General features: G+C 35.8%; 1 protein-coding gene across 2 annotated transcripts in view; it reads right to left on the reverse strand.

Moving 5' to 3' along the window:
* The window catches only part of kcnd1 (potassium voltage-gated channel, Shal-related subfamily, member 1), a 59,570-nt gene that overhangs the window by 34,988 nt on the left and 3,466 nt on the right, over positions 1-21,116 (reverse strand). The window lies entirely within an intron of this gene.

Here is a 21,116-nt window from a genome sequence, read left to right on the forward strand (position 1 = left end):
AAAGTCACCATGAAATCAAAATTGACAATTGACACTTTTTTTTTCTTGATTTGCCCTCATAATCTTTCATCAAAATAACCTCCTCTCCCTCTGTCAGCGACATGTCTTCTCTCATGACGTTTACTGGCGCGAGGGCGGGGCGGGGCAACCTGTCACTCACATGAGATCCACCAATAGCAAACCACAACCAACAATCAAATCCAATAGACTAAATCAAGTCCCACCCTACATTTCTTATTTTTCGAGAAGCCGTTTCACAGATCACAAGAAAGGAGTATCGCAAAAGACTCGCAACTTCCGTTTTATGCCCACTTTTATAATTTTGGGAACCAATAACATTGGAGCTCACTGACTTCCAGTGGACGACAAAAAACAAAAACAAATCTCACAATGAATTCTTTCATGTTTCACAGAAGTCATCATGCAGGTTTGGAAAGGCATTACTTTAAGTCATTTTTCATTACTTTGTATGTAGAAGTATACCTTTGAGATTTATAGTGATGTTTGCATTTACAAGCAATTTTTATGTTCAATAAACCTGCTTGGAGAGGTTTTTGGATTAAAAAGTACACCAAATGCTGTAATATTTGATTTCCTTACTAACAACACAAAACTAACTTCCCTCCTGAGGTATACAACGTTATGCCGGAACAGGACAGAAATAAAGTTTGTGATGATCAAAGTTTTTTTTGTGTGTATAAAGCCTCATAATTTATCCAAACAGTTTTTATTTCCAACCCACAAATGCTTTCTACAAAACAGCCATGTATGCAAATGAGCATCTTTATTATTGTTAGCACTACAAGACATTATTTTATGTATGTCATTGAGGTGGGAATGCTTTAAAACTAGGGTGTAAGGAGTTTGGACGGGACAAAACAATACATCAATGTCATAAATGCACTAGTGCCCGTAATAACCAACAATCAGCCATCAGGACGAATCCATCACTGAGAGCAAAACACATTAGGAAAGATTACTGCCCTGTAAAAAAAAAAAAACATACCAAAATACATTTATTTTATACTAAGAACTTAAAACGTATCTCTTAAGACTTACTGATATAAAATTATAATTACATTTTATTTGGAGTATTTATTTTTGCACAATGCACATGTATTAGTATTAAGCATAAAATGTGTTTTATTATCATAATTAATAAGGATTGTCTTTAAATGCAAGGTATTACCTCAATAGTTCCCCTTTAGCACAATCAAGTATACTTAAGAATATCTTTAGTCGGACTTCAGCAATACTTCTGCACATTTAAAGGGCACCTATTATGGAATTTTGAAATTTACCTTTCATGTAGTGTGTAACATAGATCTAAGTGAACAAAAACATCCTGCAAAGTTTGAAATATGAAAGTGCACCGTATATAAAGTTATTGTCTTTCAAAAGTAAGAGTCGACTCGGAGTCATTTTTATGAATCGTTAGAAGACCGAAGCTTTTTCTCTGACTTGATGACGTCAACTTGTCAAGTTATTTGAATACGATACGCCCACTTATTGCGCTCCAAGGCCAGGGAAAACTTGAAAACATCATGGCGACGAGACGCTGTGTTCTGAAGTGCGACTCAAAAGCCAACTTTTTTCATCTGCCCAAGGAGGAGCATTTGAAGACTAAGTGGCTACAATTCATATACAGCTATACAACAGAAGTATAGTCCGAGCCTTGTGCTTTGTTCGCGCCATTTTGAAGACGATTGCTTTACCAACTTAAATGCAATCAAACTGGGATTCGTGAGCCGGCTGATATTGAAGGAAGGTTCAGTTCCAAGTGTAGTTGCATCAGCTTCCTCCTCCGTATCACAACCTGTAAGTGTTATTAATAATTGTTGCTTTTATGTTTTATGTAGCATGCTTAATAATTATTTAGTTTGTTGTGTAAGCACCGTTTAGCTTCTAGGTCTTCAATGACAATTGTATTGAGATATGTGAAGTGTTTGTCGTTGTTTTCGGAGTTGTCTAAAGAATCGAGTAATACCTCGTAGTAACATAACTGCATTTGTTTTTTTGTAAAAACGTTATGTTTATGCACCGGGCTAATGCAAACAAAGACTGATTGTGCTTTTACAATATGAACTCTGGGCTATGCTCGCTAACATAACATAAAATTCTTTATCTTATTTTTAGTTTTTTACTACAAACTACAAAGCAGTGGACTATAATCATTATTATAACACAATTTAATTGATAAAAGCATCATTGTACTCCGTGTTAAACAATAAGTATTATCTCTGTAAACACTGCTGGGTCATCTGACCAATCAGAGCAGATTAGCGTCGTGCAAAGGAGGGGTTTGGAAAAATGAGTCGTTGAACGAATCATTTGGGAGTCGGTGAGCAAATCAGGTAAAAATAAATGCATATTATACGACAACAAAAGTGTTTTTTGTCATTGCATGCACGTAAAACTGTTGTTGGGGACTCCCTAAACAACATTAGGAACATTTTAAATGTCATAATAGGTGCCCTTTAAGTATACCAGTTTAGTACACCAAAAGTACAATTGCAGAAATGTAAATGTATTTGTAGTATACTTGGCACAAAATAAATGTATTTCAAATACATTTTAGTATTTTTTTTTTTTCACTAGGGTGGTTAAAGCAGAATTCTAAAAAAAGTCCATTCACATACTTCCAGTTTTGACATTTTGAGAAGTTTTCCTACAAACTTTGCTTACCATACCTTTTGTATTTATAATACCTTTGAGATTTATTGTGATGTTTGCATTTACAAGCAATTTTTATGTTCAATAAAACTGCTCAGTTACCTGCTTGGAGAGGCTTTTGGATTAAAAAGTACACCAAACACACTGTAATATTTAATTTCCTTACTAACAACACAAAACTAACTTCCCTCCTGAGGTATACAACGTTATGCCGGAACAGAACAGGAATAAAGTTTGTGATGATCAAAGTTTTTTTGTGTGTATAAAGCCTCATAATTGGTCCAAACAGTTTTTATTTCAAACCCACAAATGTTTTCAACAAATGTATTCACATGTCTTTTAGCTGTGAAATCTTTATGATTTTTATGAAGTAAACCGAAGAATACATTTTATACACAGGAGAGAGCAACTAAGGTTTACTTGATTTTTCTAAAAATGGTTTTGCAAAACTAAGCTATATAAACTATTTAATTATCATATTACCGAGGAGATATAGAGTGACAACTGATATGTATATGCATTTTATGCAAGTAGTCAGTTATACTGTTTTAAATATCTCATTGATTTACATCGCAAGCTATAAAAGAATGTAATCTTACTCTTTGTCCATGTAAATATCAGCAACTGCACCAAATTGCATATTTTTGCTCAGTTTGGGCCTCCGAATAAAATTAAGGAGTTTTTTCTCCTCAAGGATGAGCTCCATATTCCCATATATCATACTTTGTGAGCCATAAGAGTCTGAAGTATCAAATATAACATTCAACTTTTTTTTCTTCTAAAGGTCAATAAATGGTTCCATGTTGATTTCTATGACTATTATTTCATATGTCAGGCTTTACGGGGTTAAAAAATAAAACAAATATTTGAGTTTCTTGTCCGAGTCTTTTTGTCATCCCTTCGATATCTCCAGAACCGAGCGACTCCAGTTCCTCCCTGAGACTGTATTATTCAGCAGTGAGGGGTGTTGGACGTCTCCCCTGGCTGTGACTGACCTCTGTCTGTCAATAAAAGAAAGCTAAACGGCAGAAAGTGAAGAGGAGAGCTGAAGTCATTATCGGAGCTCAATCGGGCCCACAGTAGCCAATACACCAACTGCTGGACAGCAGAGAAAGAGCGTCGGACAGCCGGAAAGACAGAGAGAAATGACCGGAGAGTGTCGTGAGAAGCAAAGGCTAAGAAAAGAGGCCAGGAAATAAATCTTGAAGAGAAAAGGCAGACGATTACAACAGTAGCTACGACTAGATCGTCTGTATGAACGTGAGAGAGGTGCCTGCCCATCACTGGAAAAACAACATTCTCAATCAATATTTATAGAAGTTTTACAATAAAAATTGTCCATTATTTAAAATAACATAAATAGGCCTATTTTATATACAATAATAAGACCTGTTTTCAGAGTCTGTTAAATTCAATTATTGTTTTGTTTTCTTTAAACACTTTAAAATAAGTTGTTCTTATTAACATTAGTTAAATTAATCAGCTAACTTGAACAATTAGCAAACAAAATTAACAAATGTATTAGTATAAAATGTAATTTTTTCATGTTAGTTCACAGCACTTTAGTGTCATTGAGATACTAAGTGTACTATTATTTATTTAATATATGTGTGTATACATACATTATATACTGTATTGTAAAGTGTTACCATTTTACTTTCCCCAGTGGCTAATTGTTTTTAATTGTTCACTAATGTATTTATGCACAACTAGATTTACATAATTTTGCGGCTTAGATATGTATCTTTGAAATGTATATATGTTTTACTGGAAGACAATAGCAGTAATTCAGGAAATCAAAAGAATAGAATAAAAAAATAAATGTAGGACGAGCCATGCAAAGTTTAATATTTGAGTTTGAGAACATTTGAGAAAGAATATTAAATGCCTATTACTTATAATGGCATTTAGCAGAAAAAGAAAAAAAATCTTCTTGAAGCTTTCTCTTATCAATGCGCTAATGGGGATGAACGATCAGATGAGGGAGATGGAGGAGAAGAGGATGGGAGGATGGGAGAGTGGGGAGTAATGTAAGCTGATGTTTGAAAGTGCTTCAGTGATGGGGTTAAGAGGAAGAATGAGAAAGCCAGAGGTGGCATCTCTCCGTCAGTCACATGATCAGAGCCACGCTTCACCCAACAGTGGATTTACTGGAGATGAGACATAATACCTGATGGGGTTTTGCACATCTTGAAGGTATTCTTACCTGGGTAATACTGTGGTATATTAATATGAGAATCATACAGTTCAATGGAGACTATAGAAGCATACTGCAAAAAAAAGAAAAATATACATTTTCTTTCAGTACAAATATCTGAAGATTCTTAAATCAAGATAGTTTGATAAGTGACGTGCAATATATTCTTCTGTTGAACACAAAGAAAGATATTTTGAAGAATGTCTGAAACTAGGCAGTTGATGGACACCATTGACTTCCATATTAGGAAAAAAATACTATGAAAGTCAATGGTGTCCATCATTTGTCTGGTAACCGACATTCTTCTAAATATCTTCTTTTATGTTCAACAGAAGAAAGAAATTCATACAGGTTTGAAACAACTTGAGGGTGAGTAAATGATGATAGAATTGTATTTTTAAGTAAACTCTTCCTTTAAGTCTTGTTTTCTTGCTTCTGCTTAAAACAAGAAAAATATCTGCCAATGGGATAAGAAAAAGGATCTTGGTTTCCCATTGAATTAAGTTTCACCCCACTGGCAGATATTGTTTTCTTGTTTTAAGCATAAACTCACATTTTTCAGACAACGAGAATTAATATCTGAACTATTTTTTCTTCAGTAAATGTATCTTGATGTAAGAATGTTTGGATATTTTTCAAAGGAAAATACTGCGTACGAAAATATTTTTTTTGTACGTCACTTCTCAAACTGTGCACTGAGATCAATTATTATTATTTTTGCATCAAGTAATGTTGCTTCAAAAGCTGCTTCTCGATACTTACTAAAACAGAGAAGGTCAAATGGACTGTGAAGTTAATTTGTAATAAAGACACTGGGGTCAATACACCAATGACAGCGAGGTGACAACTTACAATACTTACTCACAGACAATAAATCTGGAAAAATCTACAGTTTGGCTACATAATAAACTCCAGATATTGGATACCATATCAACAAATTACACCGGTGAGCTTCAGACGAGAAGGAGAGACAGAGACAGAGACAGAGACAGAGAGAGAGAGAGAGAGAGAGAGAGAGAGAGAGAGAGAGAGAGAGAGAGAGAGAGAGAGAGAGAGAGAGAGAGAGAGAGAGAGAGAGAGAGAGAGAGAGAGAGAGAGAGATGTGCGGGGTGTGGATCCGGTTATATGGAGATGTCAGAATCTGAAAAAAATGATTTTTTTCACTGGTTTTCGTGCATCATGTGATCAGGCAGATTAGACTACTAAAACGACTGCCGCAGAGAGAGGCGTGAACGTCAAATGAGCTTGAGAAATTGAGAAACGATAGTTCTGCTCTGAAACCTAATCTCTTCACAGGGAGAACAACAGAAATGACAGCTATTTATAGATACTGGGTTTATTTAGCGCATTCTGTGGCCACAACATCAATACACCTTCGGGGAATAAGTCGGCTCAGCAGAAACCGACTGGAGGATCACACGTGGGGTCATTATTTTCGGATTCTCTGTGCATTAAATAGTAACTTACTATAAAAGCTTTAGGGCCAGATTCTGTCTCCCGTTTCTGATCTCTGCCTGCGTTCCACCTATCGGGACATTTGACGGGACACAAATTAGAATCTGACTGCCGTTTCACGTTCTTATCAAAGCTTGAAAGCTAAACAAACAGAACTAATCATAGGCTTGACTTCCAGCAGACCTCCATAAATGGGAAGCCGACGGCGATGCTGACAGAATGCTGAAAGGCCTCTTCCATGAGATTTATAAGTGGCATCCACAGGTTAAACGGACCACCCGCTCGCAAATATCATCAGTGTAGAAAACTAAAGAGAGTGCAAAGCTGTGCTTTATTGCTATAAGGGAAAAGGACTTCAGGAACAAGAGAGAAACGCTCTTCAAAAACAGCGGGATTTTATGAGATCTGCAAACATCAAGAGTGTGATTTAAAACCACTAGAATGTGAGATATGCAAAAAGACAATTGTGCATTAGCACAAACTGGGGTCCGGGGAAATGTTTAGAGAAATTGTAAAAATGAATCGAAAATCAAATAAATAAATAACGTAAATTACAAAGATTAAAATAGCAAAAAATTTATTAGATTAAAACACATAATACACAGTACTATAGTGAGTAGAAAAAGGTAAACTAAAAAACTAATTAAATGAATATTTTAGACATATTTCTAATATTTATCCATCACAATTTAATTTGGGTCTTTATACATATTAAAAATATATAGCGAAAATTTTAGGATGGGGGAAATGGTCCATGGCTTCTGAAAGATTGAAAACCGCTGCATTTGCACACAACAGAGAGGACGATGGACAAAGTTAAACCCGGAAGATGAATTCACCAGCGGTTTCCTCAAGATTTTAAATAAGGTCTGTGGGAGACATAACTTGACGATACTTGAACGTTTTGCTCTACAACATCAGACACGACCACAACCAATGATGTAGTCATCCAGAGGAGAACTGCCGCTGAGCTTCGCGGCTGACCTTCGATGATCCAATTCTACTATATGAATAAACAAAAATTATTTTAGATAAACATTATAAGTCAATCTAACTTTTTAGTTTTTATTGCTGAAGTAAACGTGATGAACTTTCTTCTTCTGCATGTTTCTGCAATCCAGATTTGTCTGAGCTGTATCCTCTACTGTGCAGGCTTGAATCTGCATTTCCTTCAGACTGAGGTTTATTCATTTCACTTTTGGTTTAAATTTGCCAAAAATAGAACTTTTGTTTGTTTGTTGGTTTGATTTCGTTACTAAACAACAAACAGAAAAGCCCAGCCCAGGTGAGAAAAGGAAACACAAAAGTATCGCAACGCGTTACTTTCATAAAAAGTACAAGTAGCTAATACAATTAATTACTTATTTAGGGATTAACAAAATATTGTAACTTTTAAAAGTAACAGTGTTTACCACATACCTTATTTTACTCATAAATTGCAAGTGTTCCAGACACAAACAACGCTGCATAAGTTGCAAAAGCTCAATTCTAAGACAGCATGGCATTGGCATGTAATCCCAAAATGCATTGCAATGGCTCAGTGAACAACAAAAAGTTGGTGGAGAAAGCGGAAAATATTGATAATAAAGAAACATATTCATTCAACAGTGAAAAGACTTTGTTTAGTGCAATTCAAAATGATTATGATGATTTTTCAACTCACCATGTGTGTGCCTTTAGATTATCAAGATCCTATGAGATTTCTTTGGAATAACATTCACAAATTAATCATTCACAGTCACAGTAAGACCATGGAATATGTATTGATTTGATTTACTGTTATCAGTAAGAATTCATACACGGCGGTTGCAGTTTAATAGATTAAATTGTATTCCTATTCCGTCATCAGACCACCATAACTCCATCCATCTGCAATATAAGAATGGACATAAATTTAATTAAGTGAAAAAGCGTCCTTTTATTGAATATTTGGCCAGAGAAATGCTGAACTAAAGGAAAGAGTTTGAACCCTTAGAGAGAGACAAAAACCAATGCCATTTCTGAAGTCTATTTCTGAGAAATATAAATTGCTAAGAGAAAAAAATATATATGCATATATATATATATATAACAATTTACTAAAACTCCAACTCCACAACATGGTTTCACATATAGTTACTATGAATAATGAACAGATGTGCTTAAACACTCACCCATCTGCCACTGGTCATGCAAACAGATCTCATCCCACTACCAGTACTTTACATATTGTCTACAGAAAACAATGCTCATGAATAATAAGACCGGCTTATCAATGACTTTACAAACACACTGAAAATGACCACAGGTCCACAGCATATACAAAACTGCCTCTTGACTTTTAGCTTTACCTCATCAAGGATGTGTAATATTTTGTCATGACTTATTAAAGGAAAGCGCATAAAAATTGCAGGAGAATGGATTGAGATTTCATGTTCCTCCTTCAGCCCCTGATAGTTGGTTGTTTACACCACCTGCCCTGTTAAAAACCCATACAACCCAAGACCAGCTACGGCATCTGTATGCCCCATATGCTGCACTTGAGTCTAATCGCAGCGCTTTAGTTTATGAGCCGAGAGCGCAAACACGAGAACAGTGTCCAAAGTTTCTGAAAGTCTGTTGCCAGTTCTGACCATCTGGCATGTGAAGAGAAGGCCAGAAGTACAGTTCAAAAGAAACATGTTTATGATTCAATTTATAAGACCTTAATTTGGACAGAACAGATGATGCGATTACAGAGTTTAAACTAATTCTCATGGCAGAAATGCACATTTAAAGTAAGTAAATGTCTTACAATATGAATGAAAGTCATACAATTTGTTTTTACAACAAAAGGCTACAATGACTGTCCATGTTGTTCACAACAAAATGCCTGGTCCACTCTCATTTTTGGAAACTACGCTGGAAAAACTTGCAAGCAAGAGCACATTCTGAGATCATCAATGCCTATTCAGTATTCAGCAACTTGACCCTTAAACATCACATGCAAAAAGGTCATAACAGAGTCATATACACATAGAAGTCTTAAAGGTACAGTAACACAGAAGAAAAGTCTTCACATGTTTCACACTGCAGAGTGTGTGCCGAAACAGCAGTGTAACTCACATTGTGTTGTGCTAATTCAATAGAGTGCAACAGTCGGGTTCCAGAAGTAAAAACTCATTCATTTTATCCATAGGGAAACAGGTTTTTAATGATAACTTATAAACCTTTTAAAGACAGACCTGCTGTGAGCTAAGAGGTTGTTAATGGAATTGTATCTCTTGAAGCAGTCAACCTGCATTATTTCAACTTATTTTTAGAGTAATTATGTTTTACATAGGAATTTGTGGTGAAAAACTACATTACCCATGATACTACAGAAAATTCCACCAATCAGAGTCACCACAAGCAAAATGAGCTAAAATAGTTATTTAGCTCCGCCCACTCACATAAAGCACTGCGAATGACGAAATCAAACTCCTTGCGCTCTCAAAACACTTATGCATAGTTTGTAATCAACTCAAAATATATTGTTTTTTATATACAATCAAAATCTTTTTTTTATTATGCTGTTCGCAATGCTTCATGGAATTGTCTGATTTTCAAATACTTTTATGCTTCAAATCAAAGCTTGTAATGTCATGATTCACCTCGTAGATGGTTGGCTTGGTTCATGGCATATAACAATTTAACAAAAAATATATATATTTTTATCACTATGGGAGAAATTAATGAAAAAAAAAAAACTTCCGGAAAAAACGCTGCTGATAGATTCCGATTCAAATTTTATTTAACTTCCCAACCCTGACGCCTAAAGGTCAGAGGCAGAAAATAAAAATCTATTGAAACCTTTACATTAAAGGGTGACTTAAAATGCTACAAAAATGTACAATATGGCTGTTTTAAGATTTAGGAAGCATATGTTTAACACCCACTGCAAACTAGGACCTTAAGAAGCATATACAGTAAGGCTAAATGAAAAAGGCTATTGTGTGCATGGAGCTGTCAGGTTTCTCCCAGCTCATTTGTTGACTATATGTTCAGACAGTCAAGCGCACGCATCAATGGTTTCATTTAAACCTGCGATGGCTGGCCGGGAACACAGGAACATAAGTACAAGTGCTCAAAATAAAAAAGGTTGCACGGCTTCGATTGGTCATGATTACTGCCAGATAAAGCTGGGGCTGTAAATGAAAGTCTTTTCCAATCCTGCAGAAAGGTGATAATGGTCTCTGGGATGAGGGGAAAAGGCAGGGACTTCATTTGACTCCACATTCTAAGCTGTGGAAACGTCTAATTAAAGATCTGTGGACTGCACACATGCCACAAGAGCTCAATGTGCATGTTAGACTCCATCCTGAAGCATCGCTAGCGTGCGAGACCTCTGAAAATTAACAGCTTGAACTCGGATAATCCGTGTTCCTTTGCAAACAGGAAAAAAGTCATGATGTCTGCTCTTTCTGAACACAACGTGAGCTCGTGGGAACTGATGAAGCGCGCCCCATTTTATAAAGCTGATAAACTGTAGAAGCACTTTGTCTCTTTTGTAATACTCTGTAGACCTAAATATAGCAAATATATAAATGTATCAAGGTATATTTAATTCATAACACATTGTTGCATAATCAGGTCAACAAAAATAACTTTGTTCTCAAAATTGTGACTGTGTGTGTTGTGATATAGAGGAGACCGGGTTTAGTTGTCACACTTTCTACTCTAGTGAATACTTCTCAGAGTGGGGTTATTTTTCAATGTCATTTTTTGAATACGCGCATACCTGCACATGAGTTTTGTCTACAAAAAGTTATTTCAGTTCAATTTAGTCTATTTAATACACCATTTTTTTCTTCACGCCCTGACTTATGACTTATTATGAAAACTTCTAATTTAAGATTTTGAACAATTGTGAATCAAAACCTTACTGAGATATAGCCAATGTGACAACTAGCCCAAGTCTCCCCTGCATAATATACCAAAAAATGAGAATTGAGACTCATTTTTTTCCGGTCTCAGGGAAAACTCAGAGCTCAGTGTCACCTATAAAAGAGGCATTGACTATATATATGTATGTATGTATGTATGTATGTATATAGATAGATATATAGTTTAACCATAAAGTCAATGCCTCTTTTATAGGTGACACTGAGTTCTGAGTTTTCCCTCCAGAACGGGACATCTTTAGAGGGCTATAAATCAAAAGCACGATGAACAGTTCTCTAGATGATTAAAGTGATTAACTATCAGAGACAAAATGAATGACTGTGTATATAAATGCTAACTACTAAATAATGGGAAAAAAAGTAGGAACAGAAAGGGCAGAGGAACATTGGGCTTGCAAATAGAGTAGAGTAAGTAGAGTAGAGTAAGTAGAGTGAGTAGAGTAGAGTAAGTAGAGTAGAGTAAGTAGAGTAGAGTATAGTGAGTAGAGTAGAGTAAGTAGAGTAGAATAGGATAAGTAGAGTAGAGTAGAGTAGAGTAAGTAGAGTAGAGTAAGTAGAGTAAGTAGAGTAGAGTAAGTAGAGTAAGTAGAGTAGAGTAGGATGAGTAGAGTAGAGTAAGTAGAGTAAGTAGAGTAGAGTAAGTAGAGTAGAGTGAGTAGAGTAAGTAGAGTAGAGTATAGTGAGTAGAGTAGAGTAAGTAGAGTAGAGTAAGTAGAGTAGAGTAAAGTAGAGTAGAGTAAGTAGAGTAGAGTAAAGTAGAGTAAGTAAGTAGAATAGAGTAAGTAGAGTAGAGTAAGTAGAGTAGAGTATAGTGAGTAGAGTAAAGTAGAGTAATTAAGTAGAATAGAGTAAGTAGAGTAGAGTAGAGTGAGTAGAGTAAGTAGAGTAGAGTAAGTAGAGTAGAGTAAGTAGAGTAGATTAAGTAGAGTAGATTAAGTAGAGTAAGTACGTAGAGTAGAGTAGAGTAAGTAGAGTAGAGTAGAGTGAGTAGAGTAAGTAAAGTAGAGTAAGTAGAATAGAGTAAGTAGAGTAGAGTAAGTAGAGTAGAGTATAGTGAGTAGAGTAAAGTAGAGTAAGTAAGTAGAATAGAGTGAGTAGAGTAGAGTAGAGTGAGTAGAGTAAGTAGAGTAGAGTAAGTAGAGTAGATTAAGTAGAGTAAGTAAGTAGAGTAGAGTAGAGTAGTAGAGTAGTAGAGTAGAGTATATTTGCTGCCACACAAGCAGGGTCGGTGTAATATCTTCCAAGCTGTAATTCTTTTTAGTCCTAAAAATTAGCCCACATAAAGTGATATTTTTTTTTCACAATCTAGCCCTTGACCTAAAATGAATTTGGCATTCCCGTATAAAAAGGGCAATCCCCCTGGAGTGACCTGGGGTTAAGTGTCTTCCTCAAGGGCACAATGGTGATAATTCATGAGCTGCTTCTTGCTCTCAGGAATTGAACAACTTTAAACGTGAAACGTAAAGCGAGAATATTCTACTCATAAAAAGAGTAGAATATGGGACGGATCACCCAGAAATGAAAATGAATGAAATGTCATTCCAAACCTATAAAACTTTCTTTCTTCTTTGGAACACAAAAAGGAGATTGAGTAAAAGAATACATTTTTGGGTGAAGTAATCCTGTAATTTTTTTTAGATCTCAAATTGTATTTCATTCTGTTTGTGAGTCTTTGAGTGATTCACTCAGAAGAGCCTCATGGTTGGGAAACTGTCACACCACACTTTCTAACCTGAGCTCACAGAGCCGAAGCGATCACACAATCTTCAATCATCACACAATCGCACCTTCACACAATGCACATGCAGCCCTCAGCACGTAATGGATTTGTACGGTCAGGGTCCCACAGGTTTGAGTGCAGCACGGTTCCCTTCTAGCACATGGAAGCGCAAGAGCTTTCCTTCATGCAAATATGCTCACGCTCCAAAGATCTACAAAATCGAATTAGTCTCTCATATATATGACCTACAAAGGGGTAATTTCATAAATTTTTTATGTATTTTATATAATAATAATAATAACAACAACAACAACAACAACAACAACAAAATAAAACTATTATTATATAATAAATAAAAATATGAACGGTGCATTAAATTAAATAAATAAAAATAAAATAAATATAATAATAATCAATTATAAAATGTATAATATTGAAATAAAAATCAGAAAAACAAATAATTACAATTTAATCAAATTTAAATAAAAATGAATGATTTTTGAGTTTCAATATTTGGACTGGAGAGAAAGTTTTGATTTCTGAAAGCTATTTCTGTGCTGAAAAATTATTTAAACTAATAACCAAAAAGTACTTAATAAATATTAATAATAATTTTAACAATAACAATTTTACATATTTTATTTAGTTTTTTTATCAATAATATAGTTATGTCTGTCAGTCATGGATGTTACTTGTTCAGATTACATTTCCGTTATGTTGGTTATACTTCCAAAAAGTAGAATCTGTAATTCCGAAAGACAGTATCCACACCAATGACTGACAGCCGCACATTCTCCTCAAAACATTGGATTCATCCGCGCTGTGCCGTGCCGAGGCACAACCCCCGTAAAGTTGATAATTCCGCGAATAACTGCAATTGCAGATTTCGAACAGAGATAGCGACCAAGAGGAAAAACTACGGACTGCAGCTTTAATTAAACCTAAATTAAAACGAGTGCGGCTTTGTTTCAATAAATGCCCTTTTAGAAAGCTGTAATTCCTAAAAGCTACTGTATCATATTTTATAGTACATCAAACTCTTATCTCAAATGATAATGGTAATTTTGATTCTTTATGACCTCTTTAAGAGAAAGTTACTCATTATTTAATACACATCTCTCATCACAATGCCCCAATGCAAAGACATGCTAGGAAGGCAAGTATGTTAAAAGCCAAACATGACATCAGACACTATGAACATTGCAAACTGCAATCAAAACAGCAGCATTCTGCTTTCACAGTGCCTGCACTTCAGTCTAGTAGTGCCGCAGTCTTCCCTTTCCCTCAAGCTCCTGTGGGAAAGGTGCGGACCTCGACGAGAGGCATGAGCAAGAGAGGAAATGATGTCAGCTTTGTCATTTTTCTCCACAAAGGCGGTAAATGGGTCATTCACACAGAAGGACCACAGCCAGGGGCCACCTGACTGAGCAGCTACGATTATTTTTGGATAGGAGGGAGGTGTAAGTTGGCCAAATCATGTCAGGAGAGCTGGATAATGGAAGGGAACGTTTTTGCAAAGACACTACGGAGATGAATTGTGCACAGAGCTATTGTTACTTATGAACACTTTGATTGAGCAATGCCTCTCAGTATGAACGTTTGAATGGTTTATATACTCGTGATGATTCATCTGGGTCACTGTAACCATAACCAACCTCCAGATTTATATGTACCTGATGAGAATTACATGCATGAGAAAAAAAGATAATCGTCTTGCACCTTCAAAAAGCTGGATTTCCCGACCCTGAGTTGACCTTCTGAATATAAATCTATAAATGAAAGATCTCCATCATCCTTTGTCTTTCATAAAACATGTGAACAGCAAAGGGAACCTCCCTTTGAACTTTCATTCAATCACAGTATTGACTTAAAGCTAGTTCTGATGGGAGTGCCTCATGGTTCTGTCCTGGGCCCGCTATTATGGTGACTGTAAAATATCTCCCTCTTCCTGACCATTGACCCTTGTTCTTTGATTTACGTACAAGAAGGTTGATACATGCTCAGCACCTTACCCCCAAGTATATTTACATTCGTGTCACCACCTCTGCTGTCTCCGCACAATAAATGCGATATTTACACGTGACCTTTTGACATTTCATTTTCTGTACTCATGCGTGCGATAAACTGCATTCTCATAGGCAAAGTAAAATCTGACCCATGACATTTCATTTCATCATCATTTCTTATGCTATAAAGTTGTTTAATATTTTAAACATCCTAATGAAAAGATGAAAGTTCATCATGGGACACCGCTGAGAGACATTTTCACTCTAATCCATCATTCAGCACATATGACTCTTTAGACCTCGACAAATCCCTTTATCTGCAGCCAATCCAGGGGTGATCTCTTTTCCCTGTAAGATTATGAATTGCCTGTTATTGTCTGGACCCTGAGAGCTGTCAGGAAGCCAGTGTGAGTGTGAACTACAGCTATCAACACAGGTCCTTTAAGCTTTGTTCAGAATCTGAAGAGCAAAAAATATATAAATGTAAATAATAATACAATTTATAAAAAAAAAATGTGCATCATTGCTCTGAAGAGCAAAAATTAATTAATGAATATCAATGCAAAACATAAACATAAATAATAATAATAAAATGAAATGATCAAAATCTAGTCTTTAAAAAAACACAAAAAAAACATATATATATATACACATATTGGTATATATATATATATATATATAAATATATATACTAATAAATAAATAAATATATATATATATATATATATATATATATATATATATATATATATATATATATATATATATTTATTTATTTATGTTTATTTATTTTTTAATAGATCCACATTTGTTTTTATGATAGTCAGTGTGGTCCTAAAAATAGATTTGAAAACTAAATTGGATTTGCTGCATGAAAAAAAGAAAAGAAAAGCCAAACAGAAAAAAAAAAATGGCAAAAAGACCTGGCATACAATTGTGCATTTGTTAGCTTTTGTAAATATAAAATTGTGTATACACACATTTTCAAGAACTGCAGCATATACCTTATCCAGAAAGCACACACATTATGTCACACAAAGACTGTGCCATTATCACAGTATATAACCTCGATCACTTCTTTAACAGTACCTGGAAGTGTGGTGGACCTGGCAGAACGTTTGAGACACTGCAAGTGCTTTTAAGAGCGGTCTCTCAGAGTCAGACAGCTCGAGACACCTGACAGCCACACCATAATTACAGCGGGAAGATCATAGACTGCTGATGATATTGGTTTTACTCTAGATCAGTTCAAATTCACTTGCAGGGAGGAAGTTGGTTTGGTTTGAAAAAGTGGCAGATTAAATTTACTTAAACATCCATCAATAAGTGACATCGCACTAAATTATAAAACACAATGTGCCAGTTGTCAAAGAAAAGGTCAACAGACTTATCTCTGGGGGAATTAAGTTTAAATTAAGTTTAAGACAAAACTGAAAATTCTGTCATCATTTACTCATCCTCACGTCATTCCAAACCTGTATGAACTTCTTTCTTCTGCAAAACACAAAAGCAAATGTTAAACAGAATATTGAGGCTGCCGTTTTGCATAAAAATTAAAGTGGACAAACACTGTCATGCTCCAAAATAGACAAAATGACCACATAACATTTCTTTAAAAATTGTCCATACAAGTCTTGCATTACATTCCATGTCTTCTGAAGTCATATTTGTGTGAGGAACAGACCCAAATGTCACTATTTGCTTTAAATGTTCCATTCCACTGTAGCTCTCAAATCTTATTTGCATTTCCGCATATACAAAATAGGATATTTTTGAAGACACATAAAGAACTTCATGAAAGTTCAACACTTGAAATCCAGTGCAGTTTGGCATCAATGACATCAAATGACATAGAACAGCATGAGAGTGATACTGAAAATGAATGCAGGTAAAGGACTTTTTGTTGTTTTTGTTTTCTGGATGGTGTGGGTGGTTGCCAGGGTGTTGCTTTGCAGTTGCTAAGGTGTTCTGAATGATTGCTAGAGTATGATATATTGGAAGACTATAACTGCGTCTAAAATCAAATACTTCCCCACTATATACTATGTGAAAAACAGTACGCCAAATAGTATGTATGAATACATAGTATTTTGAAACCAGTAGGCGAAAAGTCCTTGGATGACCTACTACTTCCGCAGAGATTCTGAAGTGCACATTCGCTGGACACTTTACTATCTCATGAGGCCACAGGAGAGGATTTATGAATGGAAGTGAAGCGATGCAGCTGCCGTTGGTCACGTGACAGTAACATGGCGGATGTAGTACGATCTGAATTTCATTCATACTACCCATATTCATACTATACAGAGCGTACTTTTTAATGGTCAAAAAGTACATTCAAACGTAGTACGTACTCATACAGTATGCGATTTCAGACGCAGCGCATGACATGCACTGATAAAAGACACCTGACCCCATGTGAGAACTTGTCCCTCAAACTGCACCATATCCACACCTGAATTAAATCTCTATTCTCAGCCAGCATTATCTCTTATGCCACAGTCAAATCTCCCAGCCAATCACGGCAGACCTTTACACGCCCCAAAATAAATAAATAAAAGCATGTGGTGCCTGCTGCCTCTAGCACGAGATGAATTATGTGAACTGAACCAAGACCAGAACCACATTACATCACTAATACATAATTCTGACAGGTCATCAGTCTGAGGAGAAAATAAATAAATAATAAAATAAGAGCCACAATCCCATCACACAGCCTGACAGCTTCAATGAAGTGATAAGTTGAGTGGTTTCTGTCACAGACGTTAGCGCTTAACGCGGCTGCTGTGAGGTCCTTTGGGTCTTGCATTGTTCAAGGACGACGTTTTTCCCACAAGACACTTATGTAAGCTAACAGCAGATGGTGAGAGTGGACTCTAGAGAGGGACGGTGACGCTTTGGGACAACAAGTTTTGTACTCTTGTAGAGGGAGAGATTAACGTTACTCCCCAACTGGAAAAAATTTGAACAGTCCATCACATCTCTTTTTGATAAATGACAAAAATAAGTATTTATTTATTTATTCATTTTTTTTTATTTAATTTAATTATATATTTATTTATTCATTTTATTGCCTATTGTGCACATGGAAATGTTTGAATGTACACTATATATTCTGTAACAAAAAAAACAAAAAAGTAATGTCAGGACTTGTAAGAGCCGTTCACTCAAGGGAACCCAGGTTTAAGTTTGACCTGGGTCATGTCCCAATCCCATTCCTCTTCACTCATCCTAATTTCCTATTTTGTCCACATTCCACTTTCCTTAAAATAAAAGGCAAATAGGGAATGAATGAATGAATGAATGAATGAATGAATGAATGAATGACAAGAGGAGGAATTGGGTCATTCCACGCAAATTATTTCATTTTGTTAAGTCATGGATGTATATGTACTGAGTAATCCACCCATTTTCAAAATGGCAGCATCCTTATTTGATTTTTACACAGAGATTGGTAAGTCTATAAGTAAAATCTGTTGACTTTTGCCATGTTTGTTGCATTATATGCCAATGGTGATAGTTCGAAAATGGGAAAAAGCACTTTTGTGTTTTTTGCCCGAAGTTTGCATGCCTGTAACTTTGTCTTCGAGCAGTAATGTTCACAATGCAAACAATGTTATTTTTCCAAAGTTTGCATGACTGTATCTTTAACAGAGTTAAAGATCCTTCTAGATGCTCATTCTTAAACTTTTCTTTTGTAATCTTCACTTTTAAAGCCCTATCTATCTATCTATCTATCCACCCATCCTTCCATCCATCCATTATTTAGATCCCATAGTTTACGAGCAGCTTCTGTGATTTCTTACATACCAGGGTATTGCATCCTGCTTTCACCCAGGATGTATTTAATAATAACTTAGAGGGTGCATTAAACATTTAACACAGTATCCAAATGGAATGAAGCAGACATCTTAATTCAGCAGCTCCTGCTCCTAACACTGCCCTGTCAAGGTCAAAGGAGAGGAAGTGTAAAGTTGGATGTAAAGCCCTGGTAATGTGCATTCCACTCATCTGCCGCCACGGACCGACCAATCGAATCTTGCACTCACTGAGAGTCTCCAAAGAGTCTTTGCTCGTTCCTTTGATCTGAGCACATGCATTTCTTTCTGAACAGTAAGGCTAAAGCAGAGCGTTTATCCGGCTATCACCGGAGGGAACACGGCCAATCAACCCAACCCGGGATAAAACATTAATGCATCAGGTGATCTCTCTACTGTAACTTCAGGATCACCCACAAATATATTAATTTATTCAATTCAGATATTCATTAACATGCGCGCTGAAGCATGCAACCTGATGGAGTTTTTGCTTTTTCATTGCCCGGGATTTCCAAACCACAGAAGTGCATAATGAAATAAAAAATGATTATAGGGTTAAAATGCCATACTTCTTGTGGCTCTGTTTTTCATGAATATTAACATGTAAATGCAAACAGAAAGCACTGAATTTGAAAACTGAACATTACTTTCGTTGTTCCAACATGACTGCTTCCAGATTAGATTTTCTTTGGAGACTATACAATGGTCCCATCGCCAGGTCTATGTAAAAGTAATTAGTTTGAGGGTAAAATGTCACTGATTAGGTTTTAAATGTGCTGGATGGCATCACAGATAGTCCTGTGCTTTGCTTTACATCACAACTTATTATTTTTACCCACATAAAATCAATATCAAATGTCACCAACCAGTTTAAATGCATCATTGATCATGACTGTACATCTACTGTACATTTTTAGAGACAAAGCGAGTGGCACTTGCCCACTCAAAACTACTACACGGTATTGTATTATCATCCACTATGAGAAAAATCGTGAAGTTTAATCATTTATAAACAAAATACCACACCATTCCTCAACCAACCACACAATTTAAACCATCACACATGAAAAGCATGTGGCAAAAACGTAATACTTTGTTCAAATGAGCAATAGTAACAGCGACTAAACATTACAGATGGTTTGCAGTATTGTATACAGTTTTTGAAACCATAATACTGTTAGATCAAACATCTGAACATCTAACATACTTTGAGAACCACATATATATATTTCTGAATTGCTCTTCATGAGGTAGGCAAATCTAATAATACAGATTGGAAGAGATCATGTCACACATATTTTTACAAAAAAATACGTAGACTTCTAGATAGTAATAACTCTGCTCAGATGCAGTTATCGTCCTCTTCCAATGATCATCATCCCTGCAGAAACCACTGAAGATTCATGTATAAAGTGTACAGTACATGATATTTTATGAAAAACCGCTAAGAACCTGATGGCAGGTAATATGTGTGTGCAATGATAATGTACAATAACTGGATGATGTATTGCTTCAGAGTGTTAATACGCAGCTCCTGACATTTGCACGATTAGCTCAAATATTAAGAGTAATATGGTGTCATTTCCTACATTTACATAATGCAGAGGAAGACCCAAGATATAGGTTCATTATTCGCCCACTGTCCAAGAGCAACATAAATGCGGTTGCACCAAATTCAAACGCCACAGTTTTGTGTACCAACTTATCCAATGTAAACAGAAATGGAAGGTCATGAAATGCACATTGCAATGTGGGATTCGGTCTCTCAGAATGTGTGTTATGCTATATACTGTGTTTTTGCCAAATGCAGCAGCTCATTCAGGTGTTTCAAGCATAAAACTTTGTATAGGGTAGTACGACCATACTTTGTACATACTGAAAAAAATAGTAGTATGTTATGATATTATGGTATTCCAAACACAGCCGACATGTGCTATAGTGCTGAATGATACTCATTGCATATGTGTGGGTGTTTTCTACCCAACAACAACATGGAAAAAAGAAACCATATTGAGACATTTTGCAAAACAGCCAAATGTTTCAGGAAAAAGCTGAAAATAATACACAGACATACACACAAAATGACTACGTTTCATCTATCCTCCTCATCCTCTCCTCTCAAATGCAGTGACACAGCATTTCACTCTTCATCTATCACTCTTGAGGGATTAATCTGTATCAATGAACAAGAGAAAACTGGACTCTGTCATCTCTGCTTCCCTAAAGCCTGACAGCAAACCAATGGCCAGAGACGTGGCTGAAGAGTATAGTGCAGAAACAGTACATAACTCATTCACAGCTCAGTTTATGAGTAAATGACTCACTACCGAGAAGGTTTCAAGGCAT

This window comes from Phoxinus phoxinus (genome assembly GCF_949152265.1).
Source record: "Phoxinus phoxinus genome assembly, chromosome: 15".
Classification (NCBI taxonomy): Eukaryota; Metazoa; Chordata; class Actinopteri; order Cypriniformes; family Leuciscidae; genus Phoxinus; species Phoxinus phoxinus.